Source organism: Myxocyprinus asiaticus, chromosome 39, assembly GCF_019703515.2.
Source record: "Myxocyprinus asiaticus isolate MX2 ecotype Aquarium Trade chromosome 39, UBuf_Myxa_2, whole genome shotgun sequence".
Classification (NCBI taxonomy): Eukaryota; Metazoa; Chordata; class Actinopteri; order Cypriniformes; family Catostomidae; genus Myxocyprinus; species Myxocyprinus asiaticus.
Genome location: NC_059382.1, coordinates 6831810 through 6857968, shown reverse-complemented (window position 1 = coordinate 6857968; position 26159 = coordinate 6831810). Strand labels below are relative to the sequence as shown.

At 37.7% G+C, this 26159-nt stretch overlaps 1 protein-coding gene across 1 annotated transcript in view; it reads left to right on the top strand.

The window, feature by feature from the left end:
• Nucleotides 1–271: 271 nt before the first annotated feature.
• LOC127429840 (roundabout homolog 1-like) overlaps nt 272–26159 on the top strand; it is a 353547-nt gene continuing 327659 nt past the window's right edge. Inside the window, exon 1 of the mRNA XM_051679115.1 lies at nt 272–401. The gene's annotated coding sequence lies outside the window, so the exon portion shown is untranslated. The remainder of the gene's footprint in view (nt 402–26159) is intronic.

Sequence of the window (26159 nt, the reverse complement as noted above, 5' to 3'; positions counted from 1 at the left end):
CTAATAACTCCTTCAAAGTTTACTCCTGGAAACGCATCCTGCGCGCCCAGCTTTAGGACCCTGGGAAGCAGCAGAGCATAGCCACAGCTCTGAGAGCGGAGCCCATGGAGTGCATTTGCATGCGTTACCGCGCACGCACCGCATCAGCAGCGCTTGAGATTGCGGTAAAAGACACTCTCCACCACCGGTACACTCTGGTGTTCGCATGCTTGACTCTTTTGTGTGGCTGAACACGAAGCACTCCCATAAACTAAAGCTCATCCTCCTCATCCATTTCCAGCGCATCTGATTCTCCAAGTGCTGCAAACCCCCGTGGAAAGTTACGCACGTTGCATTGGAGAGATGGAAGAGTAGTTTCACTTCTGTTCTTGGAATAACCACATTTGTGATCAGGAAAGTGGGTAAGTCATTTTCTTTTCATTCATTTTATTTCATAGCTTGTGTACATGCTAAAGCCTTCCAGGGATGCACAAATTATGGGGTTTTAGGTGACAGGATTGTCTGATGTTGGATGATAGCCTAAATTTAATTTAGAGGCTGTAATTCAAGATAAAGAGGTTTTTTTTTTTTTTTTTTTTTTTTTTTTTTTTTTTTTTTAGCATGCTGGTTGTTGCATACTACATTCGAGCCAGATGTGGCCTGACTACGCACAGCTGCAAGTACACTGTGTGAATACAGGCAGTTAGAGAGCAATGTATATCTGATAAGTCTGTTAAAATGAATTTTCTTGGTGTAACTTAATGCATTAAGTTAGATTCAGTCATGAAATTTGTGTCTTGAAAAAAATGTACGCTATCCAGAGAAGATGTTACCACATTTTTAGACTTGCATTGGGCTGAATGGTCGACTGCTGAAACAGCATACAGTCAAGTTGCGATGATCAGCCAAACTCTGTCGAGAATAGCTTTACTGAAATACTTCTGAAAATATTTTGTCCCCAAGTCTAGCATAATCAAACCTATTATACATTTATTATTAAAACTTTAACCTTTTTTTGACCACAAAGAGTGCACGCACTTTTCAGAAAAGCGATGCGTTAGGATAGTAAAGGTATTTTTTGTTGGTCAGTTTTATCTCTGTAGGAACACATTGTTGGAAACACAATTATAGATAACTGGTATGAGCTGCAGTGTGTAGAACAGTCACAGAATCTAAGCAGGTGAAAATACATGACATTTATTTGTGCTGTATTCAGTCTCTGGGATGGCTTGAATAATATCAGTGATGTTACCACATTTAACTCATTTGTAGGTTATCTGACTAAACCTTTTTACAGTTTCGAGGTCTTTTGAAATATCCAGTATTAAAATATTTTTTCTTAACATTAAGAATATATATAAAGTAACCAATCTGATATTATAATGTTGTTAATCATGGTTTTTGTGCTGTTAAAGAGATGGACAAAATGAACAAATTCTCATTATTTATTCACTCTCATGCAATCCCAGATGTGTATGACTTTCTTTCTTCAGCGGAAATCAAACAAAGATTTTTAGACAAATATCTCAGCTCTGTAGGTCCATAAAATGCTAGTGAATGGTGATCAGACCTTTGTAGCTCCAAAAATCACATAAAGGAAACATAAACGTAATCCATATGACTCACGTTTAAATCCATATCTTCAAACAATAGTTGTGTGTGAGAAACAGAACAGTATTTAAGTCCTTTACTCTAAATCTCCACTTTAACTTTCACTTTAGATGTGAAAGTGAAATTAAACAGGCACCACATGCGACTTTCAGATGTAAAAGTGAAAGTGGAAATAAGGACTTAAATTTTTACCTGTTTCTCACCTACACCTATTATATTGCTTCTGAAGACATGGATTTAACCACTGGAGTCATATGAATTATTTTTATGTTTCTTTTATGTGATTTTTGGAGGTACAAAGGTCTGATCACCATTCACTTGCATTGTATGGACCTACAGAGCTGAGATATTCTTCTAAAAATCTTTGTTTGTGTTCTGCTGAAGAAAGAAAGTCATACACATCTGGGATGGCATGAGGGTGAGTAAATGATGAGAGAATTTAAATTTTTGGGTGAACTATCCCTTTAAATGGTGTCTGGAGTCTCTCAGACCCCAATCAGAACAGTGCATTTAAGTGGGAGCTGTCCCTTGACTGTGGTGCTGAAAGTTTCAAAAGAAGAGGCAGGTGTGCTTGGAATACATACATTTATTTTTAACGGGTAACGTCCTTCATAAATGTATGAAATGGAGAATACCTCTATGAATTAACCATTGCTCTCAACGTGCCGTGTTTGTTTAATCCAGTGATTGTAATATAGTCTTTTGTACTGCGCTGCGGAATGCCCAAGAGAAATTAACCCAGTGTGGTTTTTTTTTAAATTAAGCTGAAAATATTTCCAGTTACAAAAAGCTTGACCCAGTACAGTTCATTGTACATGTAATCAAGCCTCAATTAAAATGAGTCATGGGGAGATGCTGAGCATTTCATTGTGTATGTTTTTTAATCAAAGGCATCTTCGTAATTCATTTTCTTTGTATAAGTATAAACAATTCATGCTTTCGGAAAAATAATAGTGGAACAGATGCCACCAAAGTGCTTTGCGTGCCTTGCATGACATTTGCATGTGTATGTGTGTGAACCACAAAAGACACACAGTCTCCAAGGTATTCGTGGCTGTCAATTTGATCTCATTTAGGATTGTTATCCAGCCAGGTGCTCTAATTTAAAATTCAGGGTTCTATACTCTTTTTTTGGAGGCCCTTCTGAAACACCAACCTGGCCCTCTCTAGGGTCCATGGATGACCAGTAAACTGTGACTAGTTTTAAGTCCTATGACTTGTATTACTCATGGATTTCGATTAAAAACGGAGTTTGGGGCCTCTAGAAAGCAAGTGGACCGGTGGTCTGTAAAATAATCTATTTCTTGCTTAAATCGTGGCTCTTTTGGTGGCTGGACCCATGCTTGACCTCTATAATGTCATGTGATTCACCTCAGTGAGCTCTTCAATGGCATACCAATTTCTGGACAGCATTACTCGATTGACAGTTCTGGACCTGAGCCAAAGTTGCTAGATTGCCATCTCGTCTTCTACCCCTTTCTTATTCTCTATCTACGGTGAGTAAATCAGACTGGAAAAGCGTGACGGAGAGGACTTTACTTGGCTGGTAATGTTTGGAAATATAGTTTTTAGCACCACAGAGTGGACATTTCACCTCAAAACTGCCACGATACGTATAAGGAGCCATGTTATATCATTTTGTAAAAATGTAGCCACAGCCATGACATTTTCATGAGAACAATTGCCAGTGGATGAAAATGGTAAATTTTCTGACAATCTTATGGCTGTAGTAAATGCTTTAAACTGGTTGCCCACCCTTGAGAAATGTTTCCAATGTTGATCAGCCATAGTGTATTGCTGTTCTTAAGGTCCATAGGCTGAAGGAATATGCAGAAGTTGGTCAGGCTTTGGAGAAGGCGAGTGAACATGAATTGTATCATCATTCTACACCTGTCTGTGCTTTCATGTCACACCCACTCGCTGACATGCCCTCCATGCTACTTCGGATGCATCTCTGTTGCTTTTTTCTTGGATAAATACTTACAATCCAAAAAGGAACATGACTTCAGCCCTCGTGGCGAATCGGAAGCTTATCACTGAAATTGGATTTTAGCCTTCACACCGCAGCCAGTAGGGATATGCTGATATGGTTTGGCCTGGACCATGGAGGTTAAATATCGCCAAGTGTCTGAGGATTTAGAAGTGGAGATGAACATTTTGCAGTCCAACAAAAGCACTGTCTGAATGTGGCATTCACTGTATGATCATTTTTCTAGAAATGACTGGTTATCAGAGGACTTATCGCTTATCAACCACAGACCTGAATAGCCCACGGCTGTTAATAAATCTATCTCTCCCATTCTCTCTCTCTCTGTGTCTTTGGGGAATGGTGGAGATGGATTATTTGTTGCATGTGTGGATGTGATCAGATGTCCTCTGGCTAGGTTTGCTTAAATTGTTTCCTGTCTTGTACCACTGTCCGTAGGAAGCCCTGTGTGTGTAAGTGACAGATGACAGAGACCCAGTTCCCTGACCCTTGTGTAAGTGTTTAATCTAGTGGGAAAACTTGACAGATCGTGACACTCACCCTGGCATAAAGAAGATTCCAGCCACATGCCACAAGACTTAAAAAACAATCAAGCAAACCAAACATAATTTTTTTTCATTGTTAAAATACTTTCTCCTATCACAGCTTAATATACAGAGACAATTCTAAGTAAGATATTAATAGGTTGATTTTACCGAAAAGTGTAAACATTGTGGCTCTGAGCTCTGTTTGTGCTCCCCAACCAGCCCGATAAAGCCAGCCTGATCTCATGAAAATTACCTGACTGTGACGTAATTTTTGCGAAATGGTATTACTAGGTTCATTGCATGTAATTGCATGTTGCTCTAACAATTTTTAAATGAACAAAGCCTTCCTTCCTACTCTAAACCTAAACCTAACCGATAGTGTCATATAATGTGAGATGAATGTGAGATGTTATTTTGTGGTTGTGATGGAGAGCCTGCGAATTGGTCTCCATCACGTGACTTATTTATGTTCAATAGGCTTATAATGGACTCCAACTCAACCTCACTAAAACCGAGCTTCTTGTGATTCCTGCGAGCCCAGCAGTTCAGCACAATTTCACCATTCAACTAGACTCAACGTTCACACCATCCAAGACAGCCATAAATCTTGGACTTGTGTTTGACGATCAGTTAAACTTCACAGACCACATCAGAAGGACTGCCTGATTGTGCAGATTTGCTCTGTGCAACATAAGGAAAACCAGGCCCTTCCTATCTGAGCATGCCACACAACTCCTCGTCCAGGTGCTTGTGCTATTCAGGCTGGACTACTGCAATGGTCTTTTGGCTGGCCTTCCTGCATGTACAGCCAAACCTCTGCAATTGATCCACAATGCAGCGGCGCGATTGGTCTTCAATGAGCCTAAGAGAGTGCACGTCATACCTCTGTTCATCAGACTGCACTGGCTGCCAATGGTTGCGTGCGTTAAGTTCAAGGCATTGATGCTTGCTTACAGAACAAACACTGGGTCTGCATCCTCCTATCTACACTCACTACTTCAGGTCTACAAGCCTTCCAGAAGTTTGCATTCTGGGTGAACGGCGCCTTGTAGTGCCATCTCAAAGAAGCAAAAAATCACTGTCAAGGACTTTCACTTCAACTGTTCCACGCTGGTGGAATGACCTGCCAAACTTCACCCAAGCAGCTGGTTCTCTAACATCCTTCAGAAAGCATCTAAAGACACAGCTCTTCTGTGAGCACTTGACCCAATCCCTTTAGTGCACTGTCTTCTTCTTATTATAACAAAAATAAAAGTGTCTCATCCTCCTTGCTAGGGGTGCTTATTTAAACAATTTTGAAACGTGTATTACAGCACTTGTGTTGCTAATGCCTCCCTACACTGTCATACCTCTGTTCATCAGACTGCACTGGCTGCCAATGGTTGCGTGCGTTAAGTTCAAGGCATTGATGCTTGCTTACAGAACAAACACTGGGTCTGCATCCTCCTATCTACACTCACTACTTCAGGTCTACAAGCCTTCCAGAAGTTTGCATTCTGGGTGAACGGCGCCTTGTAGTGCCATCTCAAAGAAGCAAAAAATCACTGTCAAGGACTTTCACTTCAACTGTTCCACGCTGGTGGAATGACCTGCCAAACTTCACCCAAGCAGCTGGTTCTCTAACATCCTTCAGAAAGCATCTAAAGACACAGCTCTTCTGTGAGCACTTGACCCAATCCCTTTAGTGCACTGTCTTCTTCTTATTAAAACAAAAATAAAAGTGTCTCATCCTCCTTGCTAGGGGTGCTTATTTAAACAATTTTGAAACGTGTATTACAGCACTTGTGTTGCTAATGCCTCCCTACACTGTAAAACAAAATCATGTTGTTTAAAAAAAAAAAAAAAAAAATGGCAGCTGTGGTTGCCAGAATAATTATGTAAAAAATACAGTCAAAATAGAACAACCTGTACATTTACATGATTTAATTTACATGACCATGCTGGCACAGTAAAAAAAAAAAACATCATAAACATTATATTAACCTTCTGAAACTGTAAAAATCTGCTTTTTACTTTTTAAGGTATTCTTAATCACTGTTAAAAATGACAGAAGAGCACATGATAACATGAAGTTCATCAATAGTGGCTCTTCCAGGAGCAATGACAAATAAACATGTTAAGACAGTGCTCAGTGTCACTCATACAAACACCAAACACCATAAGGGTAACGTGTGAAATTTAAATAATGCAGTAAACATTAACTAATCTACATTAAATATAAAACAGAACACCCCAATGTAAATAACTGAAATTAAAAATAAGAAGAAACATAACTATTCCCATAAAATATAATGAAATATGATGGGTCATGCAGGGAATTGTGGGAAAGCCCAATTATTGTTTTTTTTCTGTAATTTTAACAATAATTTACTGTAAAAAGTACATGTACTCTCTTGTTAAACAATGTACATTTTTACTATTAATTATACAGGAAAATCATACTTTTTACATCTAAAAAATATAATTTTATTGAATAAAATTATTGAATTGAATTATTAAATAAAGGTTTTATTGTAAAAACTACTGTATTGTCTTTTAAATTTTTATACATTTTTTAATTGTATATGTTACAGTTACTACTTGTTAATCAATTAACGTTTTTTTTTTCTGTAGCATTTTTACAGTCTTTTACCGTTAAAATTACAGACATTTTTTACAGTGTAGGATGATTCGCTTCTGTTGTTCTCCTCATTTGTAAGTCGCTTTGGATAAAAGCGTCTGCTAAATGAATAAATGGAAATATAAATATATTTATTATCTTACTCAACAGTATTTATTGTGCAAATGTATTTATCCGTCCTGTTTAGTGGTTTTGTTTTTAACTCTCATTTATCTCTTGTTCTTATGTATTTGTTCAATGATATTGCATTTAAGAATGGGGATGTGAGGGTTAATTTTAGGTTAAACAAAATGGTAAAACTGTGTATTTAAACCAGCCACCACTAGGGGAGACAAGATGGCCGATGAGTGTTTGGAGCACATGGACAAGGTTGCTAGCGCTGATGATGCTAGCGGCTCAGAAATTGCACATTAATTAGATATTCTTGTATGTCACATCATGGAATTATGTAATTATGAGTCATTATGAGCTCTGGTGTATTGCATAGCTCTTAAAATACCTTCATTGTAGTCATTGTTAGTCTCTAAGCTGATATATTTGAGTCATTATCTGCTTGTATTATATCACAGGCTTTGGCAATCCCTGCAGCATCACCGTCAGGGAAGTGACTGCAAAGTCATCACGCTAAGCATTGAGAATATGATAACACTGTCAGCACACAGTTTACAAACACTAACGAAATAGAAAGTATTTTTTCATTTGTATCCTCGGCAGTGCAATGTTTAATAATTTAGCAGGTTTTAATGTCAAAAAACAGGTTGGGGCTCAGCAGGGGGGCGGCTAGATAATTGGGGTGTTTTTCATCTTCACTAGTTCTTAAATGCACTCTGTAATTCAGGACATTTCCTGTGGCCCATGCGATGTACCGCCAGCGCTTCTCATCTTGGTCTCTAGAGGGGGAGATGGTCAGAGAGGGAGGGGGCTTTTTCAAATGGTCATTTCAGTAGGTGCTCTTCATTTTCCACAGTCAAAGCAGAGATTGAAAGAAGCCACTCCAGTCACTCATTCTGCCAGAAAGCATAAAAATGTCAGTTTTACCATAAAAATGATGGCCTCTATAATGGAGATTATTGAAAATGAGTTACACTTGGGCACAATAAACTGTGTGTGATATTCAGGTTAGGGATGGATGGAATAATTTACCAGCAACCGATTAGTGAAGTCAACTAGATTATATAATTTTCTTTTCATATATATATGGTGCATTTTTTAGTTTTATATATTTGTGGCAGTGATGCTTTACAAGTGCACTCGTTGATTTTTTTTTTTTTTCTTCTTTGCTTATTACTAAACCTTTAGACAAAGAATAACAATAGTAGAATAATATTTTGGGAAAATATGTTAAAAATGATGTACACTCTCATGAGATGAAGACTCATTGGTCTTAAAGAAAAAAGTTGCTTTATTCTACATGTTTTCACTCACAGAATAAATTAATCATGGGTGATTACGGACAGCGCATTTTTACAGTGACATCAGTATCTGAGAACATCTGCTTTTGCGTGATACTGCATCTATGCCGCTAGGTGTCAGTGCAACATACGCAAATATTACTGAGTGCATCTTTAATTAACATGCTATGCTTTCGCTGTTACACATTTTGTATGGTCAAACCCATTTTGAAAGTTGCATCTTTAAATTCAGCACAGCTGCTATAGCCATACACATTGTGACAGATGGTCTTTTTCCATCGTATTGCATCTTTCGTTGTTATTTTAGCATTCCGGCGTGAGTGTTGCGTTTTCAAGATAGCATGTCAAGTAGTGCAACTTTTAAAATAAATTCTCAAATTTATTTTATTTTTTTGTTGTTGTGTGTGTTCTGTTCCATTCTGTTATGCTTTCTGTAGCTGATTTTGAGTGCAAGAATGAGTCAACACTCGTTGACAATCGTCCGATCAGGATCAAGTGAATGCGAAACCAGCGTGATTAAACAGGGCTTAAAGGGATAGTTCACTCAAAAACTAAAATTCTCTTATGAATCCCTCATGGTATCCCTGTTGTGTATGACTTTCTTCTGCAGAACACAAATTAAGATTTTAAAAGAATACTTCAGCTCTGTAGGTCCTCACAATGCAAGTGAATGGGTGCCAGAATTTTGAAGCTCCAAAATTCCTCATAAAAAAAGTAATCTATATGACTCCACTGGTTAAATCCATGTGTTCAGAAACGATATGATGGGTATGGGTGAGAAACAGATCAATATTTAAGTCATTTTTATCATAAATTCTCCTCTCTGCCCAGTAGGGAGCGATATGCATTAAGGTTGTGAATCACCAAAAACAGAAGAAGAATGAGAAAGTGAAACTGAGGTGGAGATTGACTGAGCAAGGAGGAGAATTTATAGTAAAAAAAGGACTTAAATATTGATCTGTTTCTCACCCACACCTATCATATCGCTTCAGTAGACATTGATTTTACCACTGGAGTCATCTGGAGTACTTTTATTTTGCCCTTATGTGAATTTTGGAGCTTCAAAATTTTGGCACCCATTCACTTGCATTGTATGGATCTACAGAGCTGAGAAATTCTTCTAATAATTTTAGTTTGTGTTCAGCAGATGAAAGGGAGTTATACACATCTGGAATGGCATGAGGGTGTGTAAATGACTAGTCGTTCAGAAAATACAGTTAGTAGTCGATTTCTTTTTTCTTTTTTATCCCTAGATCAGGTGAAAATGGAATCTGCAGCTTTTTTTCACAGTTTCTGTACTTATTGTGAGACTAATTTTGCAGAATGTATTTTGCTAAATTGTGTTAAACTGCAATAAGAAGCTGAAAGCATCATCAAATTTGCTAAAACATGTAATAAACGAACATGCAAGGGCAAGGAACGTGTAGAACTTTATGAATTATGGGCAATCCAATTTTGCAACAGCATGCTGTCGATAGAGCTTAACTTACTTAGGGTAAATATTTGTAAATCATCATTGTAATTCTAATAATTAACAGAGATCAGAATAAGTGGATAATGGCTTCATGGTGATTAAACCACTGTTGCCCATCTCAATTATACACTGGTAACTTCTCTGCCAGCTGGCATGTGTGAATGTCCAAACTGTTGCAATAATTATCACCTGTCATAATAGCAATGAATGAATGAATGTTACAATTAAATGCACTAAACATTAACTTTGAATTAGAATCAGAGAGTGCGTTTTCCTAATCTTAGCTGGCAAGCAATGTGCCCGTTTGTAATGCAACAACACTGCTGTATAGTTCTGTGATTTCCCAGTTTGTTGGTATGGCAACTGGTTTCTGGCCATCAAATGTTGGAAATGTTTCATCCTTGGCGAAAACAGGGGGGGGTCTGTGTTGGTGCCTCGTGCCTCCCCCCGCAAGATGCCGCCCTGGGCAACTGCACATGTCGCCCATGCCTAAATCCGCTACTGTGTTGGATACTGGCTGTGTCATACCTGCAAACACTCCCGATTTTACCGTGTTTCTCCCAATTTTCCATCCCTCCTCCCGCTGTACTCACGATTTATAATTTCTCCTGATAAACTCGTGATTTTCTGCATCCACACTTCGCTCATATGGGATCGTCCCTTATTTAAATATGAAATGATGTGTCCCGTATCGAATCAGTATGGAACGCGATTTGTCCCATAAGCTGGTCAGATGGCGTCACGGCAAAATAGTTTCAGATCATTAATTTAACATTGAAATAAGTTGGACATTTTTTATACGGTGTGTAAGGGGTTGTCTGAAAAGTCCACACATTGTGCTGAAACGTGCTAATATTGTGGAGGATGTGGTAAGGGACCGTCTGAAAAATCCACATATTTAGCTAAAACTGGATTTTTTAATTGAAAAACAGAAGGTTCAATATAAATATTTAAAAAGATGTACATATAATAAAGAAGATAAAAAAATTTAAGAAAATATTTTTTAGAAGTCATGGGTCAGAAAAGTTCTCAGCATATATGAAAGGATATACACGTTTTATTATTAATAACTCAAAAAGTATTTATGCTAAAACTGTGAAGGATGTGGTAAGGGACCATCAATTTCTTGGTATTATTCATCTTCAATGTAGTATTACTGACCGGTATTGTCGATCCCTATACGTGTATATTACGCAGTCTGCGTAGTGCACCTTCTCTCTACGGGGGCACCATCTTACCCTAGGGGGGCACCGAAAACTCTGTTCTTCGCACCACAACACCCCCCGATCAGGTGATCCAATCACAAGTGGACAGCATTAAATACAGGTCTAAATGGGGTCTAAAGCATTTTGTGATCGGATCACGAAAACCACATATGAAGTCAAAAACGCATGTGACCACATCGTATTTGAGGTGTAAACTCGAATCCGTCCTAAATGCGTTCCAGACAGCAGTGAAGCACAACCCCTCACCTGTCAATCAACCGCTGTGCTAAAACAAGAGTTGAAACTTTGCCAGTTACGAGCAGCTTTAAAGAAAATAACCGTCCGCTTGGAAAATTTGAAAAAGTGGATACATACTGTACATAAGCACGAGAACTTCATGGATCTTCTTCAGTGTCTAATATCAAGAATCATGGACACAGATGAGAAGCACGCACATCTTAACACATGTGAATACAGGAAATCCACTAACATTTTTCTCGAAATGTTGTGTTTGTGCTTAAATTAAATTTCAGCTGCATCTGGTAGAAATAGCACAGCGTTTTTTTTCTTTGTCTTTTCTGATTTTGTTGCGCTTTAATATTATGCAGTAACACACTGACATAGTGATTGATGTTTGTTGTCATGAAATGAGAGACCCTCCCCTCGAAATCTGAAAACAAGTTGTTAAAGGAGATGCATTTAGTGATCAGGTGTAAACAGCAATGTGTCTCGCCTGACCAAGTGTGATCAGATCACACGAGATGCATCTTAAAACCAGGTGTCAACGGAGTCATAGGTCGCTACTTGCAAGTTGAGAACTACTGTGATAGAAATTCTGTTTGTCTCTAAGCTGCCAGGTTGGCAATTTTAAAATGAGACTAACAACGATACGTCAGCTTTCTTCTGCCATTTTCATCCGTCCGTGACAGTAACACACTAACACAGCTGGCAGTGAATCACAGTTTTATTTGAGACAATAGAGTTTGATGTGACAGGCGGACTGTTCCGATAAGTCATCCATCAAATCCAAACCACTCGAAACACACTCTCCACAAGGTCAGCAATACTTAAAGAACTGCAGTCAGATGAGAACAGTATTTGGTATATGTTTACAGTCACAATACTGCTTTGATGGGAAATATATATGTTTTAATGCACATGGAAGGACTCCTCTGGGTTCAACAGCTCCAACTGGCATTACTGAGGAAGACCAGCAGCCTAATATGGGCATCATGGTTGCAAAATTGAAACTTTGTTTCTTGCTGTCAGCAGCCAGTAATTCACAGCATAAAACTAATTGTGGTTGGCACAAGCCTTCTTTATCCTTTCTGCAAGTAAACCTGTATTTAATATAGCCTGGGCCATATTTAGTTTTTGCTCCATTTATTTTGTTTTGTTCATGGTTTTTGAGAATAAGAACATGTCAGTTAACTTGTCCATGTTGGCAATGGCCTAATTTGGCTAGCTTCTACCAAGTGACCATGAATTTGCATAAAAATACTGTAGAGTTTGATGCATGGCCATTGACATCAACCAAAAATGATATGGGAATAATTTCTCCATTTTAAAAATTGATAAGCCTTTTAATTTTAGGCAGATGCTGTTTGCACCCATATTTAAATACTAACATACAGTATATGAGCATCACTACAGCATGTTTATTTAGAGTCCCACAGACACTCTACAACAACCCCTACTCCTAAACCCAGCCTTAACCTTCCCTTAAAAAAAATAACCTTGGTTTTACTATAGTAACCATACTTTCACCATGGTATTTTGTAGTAAAATTATAGTAAATTTATTACCATATTACTGTAATAACACCATAGTTAACCAGATTAAAACTATGGTTTCTGCCAAAAAACATGTACAGTGATGCAATCTATACACAAGCGATGCCATGCCACGGGAACGAGTGTGATTGACAGACCCCGCCTCTGGAACAAACCCTTCTCTGCACTCCCCGACATTCACCATGACCAAATCACTGCTTTGAAATTAACCTTTATATTAATTTGTATTTATTATTGTAAGTAGTATTAAAGGAAGTATTAAGAGTGGAAACAGGAAATCAGATGGGGGAAAAGATGTGGGACAAAAGGCACAATTGAACCTGGGTTGCTAAGACAACACTACACTTCACACTGTATTTACACCCACACCACTGCAGCAACGCCTATTTTAGTTTGTCGTATATTCTTGTAGTTCCACCAGACTACTGGGGTGCAAATAGCTGTGTGGCAGATTCTATTTACACCGGGGTGCAAGTAGTCACTCCGTTAATTTTACTATCCCTATCTATTAACAATCATAAGGTTAATTGGTTTAGACTTGTTTAGAAGACTAAGAATATGGGTATTTAGTTTATTGATGCAATGTATGAGAGTGAATGATTGAGTGGGAAGCTGTTCTCAGGCCATTTACACACAAGTTTAAATCAGACTAACAAAGAAGAAAGATTTGGGTTAAAGGTCAGGTGAGGACTGTGGTTAAAATTTTTGTTCTGATTTTGAAGGCAATATTTGCCCATTGATTTTTTTTTTTTTTACCTCTATTAGGACATTTTTGTTTTCTAACCATATTTAAACAGCATATTGTCAATTTATGCCAAAAGCTTAACCGGGTCTGTTACTCATGTTACTATAGCTACAGTACATTTTTGCACATTGAACATGTCATGGCAGTTTCCTGGTGAAACACTAGAGGTGCTACAACAACAATGACTTAATTAAAATGGCAGATTATCAGTTCATAAACACTTTCCACCATGTTCCTCACACAGTGCTATTTTATGCCATCAAATAGTTTTACTACAGTGCATGACTTGTAAGGAGATACATTTTTAACATTTGCATTACTCAAACTATATTTACATTCTTGTTTGGGTGCGATCATATTGCGCAGTAGCTCAACTGATGTAGCCTTGCGCTTTGGATCAAAGGACTTGAGTCCTGAAGAGCACTTGAGCCGAAAGTGTCAGGAAAGTGATAAAAATTGACAGTTGCGTCAGCAATTGTGTTTTTCATCTCATATTTGCTTGTATGACGCTATCAGTTAGGTTTAGGTTTAAAGGTTAAGGGTAGGGAGGTCGGTTTTGTTGATTTTAAACTCAAAAGAGCATTAACCTTAAAAATCTTATCTCTTTGGGAGAACTTTATATGTGTTTAGCATCTCACAGTGGGCATTTCACTTTGGAACCTTTAGTAAACCGATAATAATCACTAGAATATTATGAGATTTAGTACTGTAAATGCAGCCTGGTCTCATGAAATTTACGTGAGCATTGCAACGTTTTGCAAAACTGAAATTATGTGTTTCATTACACTTTTGGCTGCAGTTTTCAAGTGAAATGTCCAGCGGGGGGCTCCAAAACTGAGCGAAATGAGGTTGTAATCAGACAAGGTTTTTAAGGTGAATTTTAGATTGTTTCATGAAACATACCTCCCTAAACTAAAACTTTACCTTAAACCTAACCAATAGCAGTGCTCCACAATAAGGACTGCCCAGTGGCCCGGGGCCATTGTGAGAGAGATTCGGGCTAGTTGCTAGAACTGTCACTTGCCCGATCGGGCCAGTGCTGCATTTATAACATTAGTGCACGCAAACAACAAACGAGATAGCACAAAAATTACGCGGAGCTAACAAAGCCTTCTAACCGACGAGCGAGCGTGATTAACCAAGACAGTCACATGCACGCACAAGAGCATGCAGACAGAGAGCGCACTCTCCTAGAACTATACTCGCTCTTTTAGCAGCAGCTGGAAAAAACCCACTTAATGAATTTCGTAGCGGGATTGCATGTCTTGCGCAACATTTTAAGTGTCCCCACACATTCCGTGTTCACAGTGCACGAAACCCCCACATTTTTCTCTCATTACTTAGCCTTTTGTGATGAAGTGCCAAATGAAACATAATAAACTTTGTTAAACCCCGTTATACACATGCCTGTCATTTTTGTGTTGGGGCCAGTGGAAATTTTGGAAGCACTGACCCAACCAGGCCAGTGGAAAAAATTATTAGCGTTGAGCCCTGCCAACTGTGTCCGAAAAGATAAATGAGAGTTTAACAAAACAGACATCCTTACCCTAACCAACACCTAACCTTATCCTATAGTGTTTTAAAATGCAAATTCGAAAAAAAAAAAAAAAAAGAAAACACACATTAACTGAAGCAACCACATCATTTTGTGTCGTTTCTAAGCCACTTTCACTTTCGTGCGTCTTTGGCTGAACTCGAACTGTGGCCGTTAAGCCCAGCGCTCTATTAGGTGAGCTGCCAAGTAAGCTGATAACTTAGGAATAAGTGTGTATATGTAGGTGAACCTGTAATACAAGTGTTAAAATGTTTCATTTTTCAAATCATGCGTTAAATTAAAAGCTTTGATATCATAACATAGCGGGGAATGAGCAATAGAGTGAAAATTAAGATTTGTGTGACAATGATTAAAACACACAGTTGTTGTAGTACCTCTAGTGTTCATTTCAACAGGAAACTGCAGCGAATCGTAGAATCTCATGTAATGACACAACAAATGACAGTTCCTACTCAAAATTTGTCATTATAATGAATGTTGTGCTGTCTGACAAATAGTGCCTTGCCCTGGGGTTCTGGACAGGCAGCAATTTCTGTTTGTTAATGGTTGGTTTTAATGCCCTCCCTCTGTCTCTGGAGTTGATGGGACCATCCTGCCATTTGTCTGTAATTACCCCTGGTATACATCACCCGACCTATCCCGGCAGACTCCGGCAGGGACGTTATTATTTTACTGCTGGTCAGCCTCCCCTGAGACAGATCTATGTTTTTGAGCGACACCTCTGTAAACATTCTAGGCAGACCCAGAGGAAACTGTATTGCTCAGGGGTTGCTCTTTCATAGCCTGGATGAGTTCATGGAGTTCCAGTTATATACAGATAGTTCACCCCTAAAATTAAAATTCTCTTATTTATTCTCCCTCTTGTTGTTCCAAACATGTACATTCTTTTATCCTTGGAACACAAAAAGGCAGAATGTTAGCTTCAGTCACTATTCACTTTCATTGCATCCTTTTTTAACACTATGAAAGTAAATGATGACTGAGGCTGCCGGTCACTAAAATTCTGCCTTACATCTTCCTTTGTGTTCCATGGAAGAAAGAAGGTCATATGGGTTTGGAACAAGATGAGGGAGAGTAAATGATAAAAAATGTGTTTTAATTTTGGGGGTTAACTATCCCTTCAAATGATACATCACTGGAACTCCATGAACTGGAATCGGGCTACACTGGTTGTGCTGTATGTTTCACACTAGATTTAAAAGAATCAGCTTACATGAGTCATTTGTTCAGGAATCAGGCTACACTTGTCACACTATATGTTTCACGCTGTATATAGATTCAACTGGCTCATAAAAGACATTTGTTTGGGAATCAGGCTACACTTGTCACACTATATGTTTCACGCTGTATATAGATTCAACTGGCTCATAAAAGACATTTGTTCGGGAATCAGGCTACCCTAATTCCCACTGCGGGTTCAAAAGAACCGCCTCATAAGAGTCATCTGTTTGGGAATCGGGCTACACTGGTCACACTTAATATTTCAGATTTCAGATTCAAAAGAAACAGTTCTTAAGAGTCATTCGTTCAGAATTCGGATTACATTGGTATGTTCTGTATGTTTAGTGCTGTAGATTCAAATGATCGGACTCATAAGAATAATTTATTCGGGAATCAGGCTACATTGGTCGCTCTGTATGTTTTGCACTGTAGATTTTAAGAGAACCGCCTCATAAGAGTCATTTGTTCAAGAATCGGGGTACAGTAGTTGTTCTGTGTGTTTTACACTGTAGGTTAAAAAAATGCCTCATAAAAGAGTAATTTGTTCAGGAATCGGGCTACACTGGTCACACTGCATGTTTCATGTTTCATATTCAAAAACCGGCTCATAAGAGTCATTTGTTTGGGAATTGGAGTACACTGGTCGTGCTGTATGTTTCACACTGTAGATTCAAAAGAACCACCTCGTACGAGTCGTTTGTGGGGGAATCAGGCTACACTGGTTGCACTGGATGCACTGGATGTTTCACGTTTTAGATTCAAAAGAATCGGCTCATAAGAGTCATTCATTCAGGAATTGGACTACACTGCTCGCACTGAATGTTTCACACTGTAGATTCAAGAGAATCGCCACTTAAGAGTCACAGGAATTGGACTAGACTGGTCGTGCTGTATGTTTCACGCTGCTGATTCAAAAGCTGATTCAAAAGCTGATTTCCGCTGGTGATTCAAAAGTGTTGCTGTGCAATGATAGTGCAGGAAACAGTCAGATTATTTTTGCACATTTTTGCGTTCATTTCGCATCGGCGGAAGACTGCACGTTCAAGAACCATTAACTGAACTGAAAGTCATTAAAACCATCCTGTTATGGTATTAAAAAAAAAAAAACATAAAAAAAAAAAAATAGTTTTCTCATTTCCCAAACCTGAGGGTAAACAACTAAAAGTGTGTCAGTCACTTTCATTGATTCTTTTTTCTGTACTGAAAATGAGTGGTGAATGAGTCTATCGTTCTATTTCCTTTTGTGTTCCACGAAAGAAAGTCATTGCAATAATAACTATATTATGACATATACCATACCGTTATATAAAATTACTCATGCCATGGTCATTTTGGTCATAGCGCTCAGGTCGTGTAGGTCAACATTCACCTTGAAGCCATCATTGTCAACCCCTCCCCTACATTCTTCAAAATAAAAGATTCCTTTCATCCACAACATACTTTAGCAATGCTCTCCGCCTCCAGTGATGCTTTCAGTATTTCCTGACATGCTCTATTAGGCCCCTTAATGTAGTATTATAACAAACACAACTGAGATTGGCTAAACCGGCTCCCCATCCGTCTGCTTGCATGCCGGCGAGTCACAGTCAAACTAAGACGAATGACTGAGGCCTGTCTACCTCCAGCTGGCACCTTACCAATACCTAGGGGCCTCAGCTCTTATTGAAATGACCTAATGTAGATTCTGACTCAACAGAGAGGAATATCTGTCTATATCAAGCTGTAGGAGACAGAAATGTGTGTGTGTTGCAGCTTGTTGAGGCAAGAGTTGGGTTGCTGCTGTGCCCTTGTAATTGAAAGCAAAAGAGAAATAACCTTTTGGAACATTAAGCAGGACACTGCCCCTGGACACATAAAATACACTCATCAAAAGTGGACACAGAGAGACATGTGAACAATTAAGGTTATAGAATGTATTTCTGCAACACTATGGGTAATTTCATATCTTGTATTTGTTATTTTTGTCTTGTTATTAGAGATAAATAAAGACAAAAACTCATAAAAACCATTGAACTAATTTTTTTATGTCCCATTTTGTTCTGCAGATGGAGATCCTTTCTGAAGGACAGCAGTGTTGCTTTTGAAGCATTTTAAGGGTTGTTAAAATTGCTACTGTATGTGAGACAAAAAGTCCTAATATGTATTTATTTTTTATTTATTTTTGTTTTCTCCCCTTTTCTCCCCAATTTGGAATGCCCAGTTCCCAGTGCGCTCTAAGTCATCGTGGTGGCGTAGTGACTCACCTCAATCTGGGTGGCGGAGGATGAATCTCAGTTGCCTCTGCATCTGAGACTGTCAATCCACGCATCTTATCACATGGCTTGTTGAGCGCATTACCGCGGAGACATAGCATGTGTGGAGGCTTCACGCTATTCTCTGCGGCATCCACGCACAACTCCCCACGCACCCCACTGAGAGTGAGAACCACATTATAGCACCTTGAGGAGGTTACCCCATGTGACTCTACCCTCCCTAGCAACCGGGCCAATTTGGTTGCTTAGGAGACCTGGCTGCAGTCACTCAGCAAGCCCTGGATTTCAACTCGTGACTCCAGGGGTGTTAGTCAGTGTCTTTACTCGCTGAGCTACCCAGGCCCCCTCAAAACTCCTAATATTAACATCAGCAACAGGAATAACATAAAGAAGGTCTGAAAGTGTATTGATCTGGAGTGATGTAATTGTGTTTCAAAATTGAGTGTTTCATTCATTTTACACTAATTCGGTTTAATACTCTAAGGTTACAGACTGAATTGTGTTATGGTGAAGTTTTTGTAGAAACATTGTTTTTTAATTAGTTATTCATTAAGTCAATGTGAAACACTGTATTGTTAGCAACTCATTTTACTTTAGTTATCAGATGAATTGAAACAGGAAATTCACAAAGGAAAAAATGTTGGGTGGGACCAGGAATGTGCATTAAGAAAGTCACACACTCACAGAGTCACTACAGTCATACAGCGCTCAATTTCATTCCAAGCCTTCTATAGATTCTCTCTAGACATGAATTATGTACAACAAATAGTCTCAAAGAGAGGAAAAAGTGTGCGAGTTGGCTCAAATACCCTTGACCTCTGCTCCCATACTGCTCTTCTTCCATACTGAAATGGCTATTTTTGGACCTGCCTTGGGACCCAGACCCAGGCAGTGTACCTTACACTCATTTTGATACAACTTATAGCACTCGTTATTGTTTTTTTTTTTCATGAAAAGGGTACACTTTGTATTCCTATTCGTTTTTACGAAGCATTAACAGAACAAATCCTATGTTTTTATTTGTATTTATTTATTTATTTGTGAGAAATATTAGATTGATTGGAAATAGAAATGTATTAATGACTACAAATAAACATTTTGATCCCAAAATAAGTAGCCCCTACTGAGTGATAGAAGATAGTTTAGGTTAAATTTGCCACCCTATCATTTAATTTTATAAATTATTTATTTGTATTTTTAATTGAATACTTTTTGTCTATTTAATTTTTGCTTATTTATTGTTTATTGCTAGAAAATATCAAAATAATTCAAAAACAAAAATAAATGTAAACTGTATTTAGACATGTTGAGTTTGGTAACGTATATACTGTGTGTGTGTGTGTGTGTGTATACAGTGTATATGTATATATATATATATATATATATATATATACACACACTACCGTTCAAAAGTTTGGGGTCACTTGACTGAAATGTTTCTCATGATCTTAAAAAATGTTGATCTGAAGGCGTATGCTTAAATGTTTGAAATTAGTTTTGTAGACAAAAATATAATTGTGCCACCATATTAATTTATTTCATTACAAAACTAAAATTGTATTTAAAAAAAAAAAAGTTTTTGAAATGGATGACTTGGAATGAATAATTAAGAAAAGCAGCCACTAAGTGCCCAACATAGATGGGAACTCCTTCAATACTGCTTAAAAAAACATCCCAGGGTGATACCTCAAGAAGTTGGTTGAGAAAATGCAGTTCAAAGCTCATTTGCAATTCAAATGAGTAAATTTCTGCAAAATCTAGGCAAAGGCCACTTTGAAGATGCTAAAATATAACAGTTTTGATTTATTTTTGATTTTTTGTCACAACATAATTCCCAAATATCCATTTCTATTATTCCATAGTTGTGATGACTTTACTATTATTCTAAAATGTGAAAAAATTTTAATTAAATTAATTTAATAAAAAATAAAAAATAAAAAAATAAAAATAAATAAAGAATGAGTAAGTGACCCTAAACTTTTGAATGGTAGTGAAAGTATAGAGCTATATAAATGACAAAAATATTTGAATTGTAATTTCGTAAATTTGAATTTTATACATGTGGCATTTAACAAAATTAGATTGTTTTTGTGGCGTATTTTATAGATTTGTATTTTTAAACAGCAGATTTTGTGTTCTGAATTTTTTAGAGGTGAAATTAGCTGTAAATATTCAGATTATAAAATTACATCTGAAGAAATTCAATATTTGAAAATTTAATATAGAATTCTAAAATTCAGAACGCAGTAATTCAGATCTTACAGAAAGTAGGCCAGAGGTCAAACGTCCGGGTTCCACAGGGAAAATTAGAGGGTTTCAGAGAAGTCGAACTGAGCATTTTGGCCAATCACAGAGCTAAAATGGCAATTTCAGCATTTGCAGTGAAAATGTAAAATTTAACAAATCAAGTACGCCTACCCATGACCAGTAGCCATTATATCGAACCATTTCAATTAATTATCATAGACACCTACAGATAGAGTAATTAGACTGAAAAGGTTCACGTAAATGAGGAATACCCATCGTGACTGACGTGACAGTTGTGAAAGCAGCACTTACTTGATGAGGGGGAAATCAAAACCCTAAAACTTGTAACTTTGATCTCTGAGGGTGTTCACACTTGGCAGGTTTAGTTAGATTAAAACGAACTCTGGTGCGATTACTATGTTAGTGCGGTTCATTTGAACAAGTGTGAACGCTGCCATCCAAACCTTGGTACACACCAAACAAGCGGACCGAGACCACCTGAATAGTGGGTCTCGGTCCGCTTCCAAACGATCTCTGGTGCGGTTCGATTGATATATGAACGCAGCATGGACCAAAGATGTCTAAATGGACCAATAACAGGATGTGATGTCAAAAGATGCAACCCTAAAAATCACGTGATTTGATAACATAGAAAGAGCGGTAAGAGCGGTGTACGCAAAACAAAATGAGCAGAGGGCAAACATGGAGCAATGAGGAAGTATAGTTCCTTATTAACATTTGTTCCGACGAGTGTATTCAGTATACTGGAAAAAACGCAGAAAAATGCTCAAGTGTTCAAAATGTTCAGTAATTGGTTAAGGGAAAATGGGTCCAACGAGCACATTTAGCCCAGCAGCCAGCATTGTTTTGGATGTTCGGCAAGTTCCGTCTCAAAATATATGTCATAAAAGCTGTCCAATCAGGTTGTGACCTTATCCTTATGCCTTCTGTTTTGTATCTTTAGGCTCGGTGTTAAAAATGCAAGTGTGAACGCTAAGCGAACCAGGACTAAATGTATCATTTTCTTTTTTGGTCCGGACCAAGAGAACCGAACTACAAGTGTGAACACACCCTGAAACATCTTTATGATAGAACTATCAAGGCTGCATGATGGATTTAAATAAGATTAAAATTGCAAAATGGCCTTGCACAAATACAAAGCTGCTATGGGCTCCATTTTTAAATATATAGTCTGAATTGACCATTTAAGAAAACGCTGCGCGAGCGAGTTGGCACCCTGGCGGGAGTAAAATCGGAAAATGCAGAGTAGCGCAGCAATTATTTTTATCATATTACAGTTCAAATCGCAAAGTTTGTCAAAATGGTCCCTTCTCAAATGCTAGCTATAAATGCAGTAGCTTGAAATAAGTTACAGACCAAAGCAATAGTTCATAGTTCTGTCAGAATAATCATAGTAAAAGAAGGAGCGCTGATGGTTGTGATTCTCTTGTTGACATACATATGATTTGATATGAAGCACCCATAACGGTCACGTCTGTCACGTCCGAGTGTTTAAAGTATAGAAGGGAGACCATTTGTTCATTATACTCAACATCAGCATATTAACATAAGTTAGCTTTGTACAGAAAGTATCAACTTATATGAATGAAAATTGTTTTAGTGATATAATCTTAACCTCTATAACATTACAGACGTGACACAGTTCTGAAACACAACAATATCATAAATGTGGCTCTTATAATGTAAAATAAAAGCTGCTGTTATGACAAAGTGTGCATATTTTTCAGATAATTCCTTATCTCTCTGGAAATTGATTATTGTTAATATAAAGTGAAAATAAGTAGTCCTTCAATTCCTCTTTTGCAATTATAAAATATAGCTGTTTGAAAATGTTCATAAGAGGTGTATAAACAATGCAGTTTCCTTAAAAAAAACAAAAATCCATTATAGCACTATAATACAGTAAAATATATATCTAAATGAACAATTTAAAAGAGGTTTTGGAACTTTATTTTACTTAAATCTTTATTTTTACATGGTTGACATTTTCGTGGAATTGCTCACTACAGGTTTCTGACCTCTGTGAAGTTGGCACCCCATATAATTAAATCATTACCAAAATTATACCATTCGTTTGTGCTGATTTGTGCCTTTAAAATAAACACTGTAACTATTTCCCTTTCTTAGATATAGCAAGAAACTTTTTGGGAGCAGAGCCGTCACGCTCTACCTGTCGTCCAAATTGCTTCAAACCGGTGCCGTTCTTTTGTGCTTGATTTGTGCTCGTTTACCTTTCTTTATTCAACAAGATAGCTTTTGGGAGCCGCGTGGTCGCGCAAGCTACACCCCATGTCAGTCACTCTCACCTGTCTCCATCGTTTGTGCTCGCTTGTTTTATTTTATTATCTGAATATTTACAGCTTATTTCACCTCTAAAAAATTCTAAAATACGCCACAAAAACAATTAAATTTTGTTAAATGCCACATGTTTAGTTAAAATCTTTTTGTCTTTTATTTAGCTCCATAACTAAGTGGCTCACATAATATTTTAAAACCTCTTCAGGGTTTTTAAAAAAAAAAACAAACAAACAAAAAAAATAATAAAAAAACAAAAACAAAAAACACATAACATTTGGGGGCTCGTCCAGGATTTTTATAGTTTCGGGCCCTATTTTGTGACCTGTTTGTTATCAATAACCATGTGCAGTTCAAGGTTCTGTGGATACATATGGGACCATCTTTTGATGAAATATCGAAGTACAAAACACTTTATACAATTTTTTTTTTAATGTTACAAATGGGAGGTGTTATTTACAGAGCAAGTCTTTAAATATTATTGAAACCAAGAGGTCCCACTAACTTTAGTCTCAGATTCAAATCTGCTCAAAGATCAGAACTTGCATGTTTTTAACACTATGCACCTTTAAATGTGATTTAAAAAAAAAAAAAAAAAAAAAATTATATACTGTATAATTGTTTTTGTCTCTTTTGGCTTTCCGTAGTAAGGTAGTTTAGAAGTTAGCAGACTGTTAATATGCAAAAATAGGTGCTTATGAAAAAAATTATTATTGTTAGATTTAGCAAAGTTTGTGAGGTTCATTGCATCATGTCTTAATAAAAGAGTTTTGCAAAAAAAAAAAAAATTTTTAAATGCAAATGTCCTGGCTCATGACTTTAAGTTTGCAAATCCCTCGAGCACATTTGTATATATATTACTCAATGATTTCGAGGATATATATAAATATTTAGTACTTACTGCATCTGGATGGACCAACTCTAAGCACAGTTTCTAATATTTCACCAAGACAGGCATTTTGACCATTCAGACTCTATTGACACAACCGCAGTCACGAGTCATGAGCGCTTCTGCATGTGCACACTTTGCATGAGTGCTGGAAAGCAGCCGCCCAACAAGACAGCGTGTGTGTACTGAATTGAGTACTGAATTGGTACATTTTGCATCACTACAGATGATAAAAACATTCGGGGCTTTAAGGAAAACATTCAGGGTTTAAACCCCGCTAGCTTACCCATAGCGCTGCCCTTGTCAAAAACCCTTTGATTTTGATTTTTAAAACTCTCACAGGCATACCAAAGCCCAGCATTTGATACAAATAATTTAAATATAGAGAAATACTTGAAATCTACATTTTACCGTCCTCTTGCATTCTCCACTGCATTTTTATTTTTAGAGTTCGGCTTCTCTCTGCCTTCTCAAAAATGCAGTCACATCTACAGACGGTCTCCTCTGATTAATCTTCGAATTTAGAGAGCACATTAAGACATGATTCATTTCCCACACAAATGCGTCGAGTTACACTATCTTGGCTCAATAACCTGCAACTAATAAGCCAATTTATGATAATATAGCATCAGAGAACGGCAACGGAAAGTTAATGTTGCCCTTGGAGCAAAATAGCGAGATTTCAGGTGTGACTGCGGGCTTTGTTTATAAACGCAGATATGCAAATCAAGCTGTTTGTTTTCCTTTGTATTATTGCTCGTCAGAAACGATTACGTGAGAGACTAGAATGGCAAGTACTCCTGTCATCTCTCAGGTTTTTTTTTTTTTTAAAGAGGACACAACACTTGATCTTTTAGGAAATGTTTAATTTGGGAAAGGGCTGTTGAGATGGTTCAAGCTATATGCAAGTGAATTCCCCCCTTTTTATTTTTGCAATTCAGTTTGGTGAGGGACATTTTTTTTCTCCACCAAAAATCAAACTAAAATCTTAAAAGTTTGTCAACTGTACACCAGCTTTCTAATAAGCTGAAGATTATGAGTGTTGTTATCTGAAAATCTGGTGTTGTTAAAATGCATTAGCTTTAATTAAGCTTGTGTGATTCTGATACTGATACTTATAGTGCAGTGGCATTTATTTGTTAATAACACTGTGAATCCATTTGAAGAGATTAGCAAATCAGTCTGTCTGGTAATTATGGCGTATGTACAATACCTATGTTTAATTATTGAGTTGTGAGTGATATTTCCCACAGGATTAAATAATTGTTCCGCAGTCGAGGCGCGAGGTTCAGCTCTAGAAATCAAGCAATATTTACTGTCAACCAAAGATTGTAGATGCATGGAAGCATCTATTAGGGCACAGTTCACTTAGCAATACAAATTCTGTCACCATTTACTCACCGTTATGTCATTTCCAAACCTGTATGACTTGGTTCCGGAACTATTTTCCATTTTATTTTTCCATAGGGATTTCATAAAGCACTTAAAAAAAGTTTTAAGCCATGAACCAAACCGACCAGCTCCGAGGTGAACCACAACATTACAAACTTTGATTTGAAGCAAAAAAGTATTTAGAAATCTGACAAAAAGACAAAGTTACAAGACTCTACCTTACAAGAAATTACGAGACGTACTGTCTCTAATGAGCAGTACTGCCGCACCCTATACGCATATTACACAGTCTGCGTAGGGCACCAACTCCCTAGGGGGGCACCATCTTCCCCTAGAAAGGGCACCAGAAACTCCACCGGCTGCACTTACTCGCACGTTATACTGTACGTTATTCAAGGACTCGGTAGCAGTCGCGGAACATTGCCTCACGCTCGCACTTGCGCCTTGCAAATTTTGCACCGTGCCACGCAACTCACACTCACACCAAACACCAATCCCCCCACGTCCAATGACCCCGGAGCTGTACGTAGGGCATCAATTTGCCCAGCGCCAGCCCTGCTACTGAGGGAAAGAACTACAAAACCAATCCTTTGTAAATGGTGCAATCAAATTAAAAACGATGTGCAGTGATTTAAAGTTGTTGATTACAAGTATAGAAACAATATATTTATAGCAAAATATTCAGAAACATACAAATACTGTATATAAATATTTTGGGAGTGTAGGGAGGCCGCGTCATCCACAGTACATCATGGAAGTAGGCGGTCGCTGCAGAGCTCTTTTGGTGCTCTTTGCCGCAATTGTCTGATTGGGAGGTGGTGTAGTTCTTCACCATGGATTCTGCTATTAAAAACACACACACACAGGGGCCTGGGTAGCTCAGCGAGTACTGACGCTGACTATCACCCCTGGAGTCGCGAGTTTGAATCTAGGG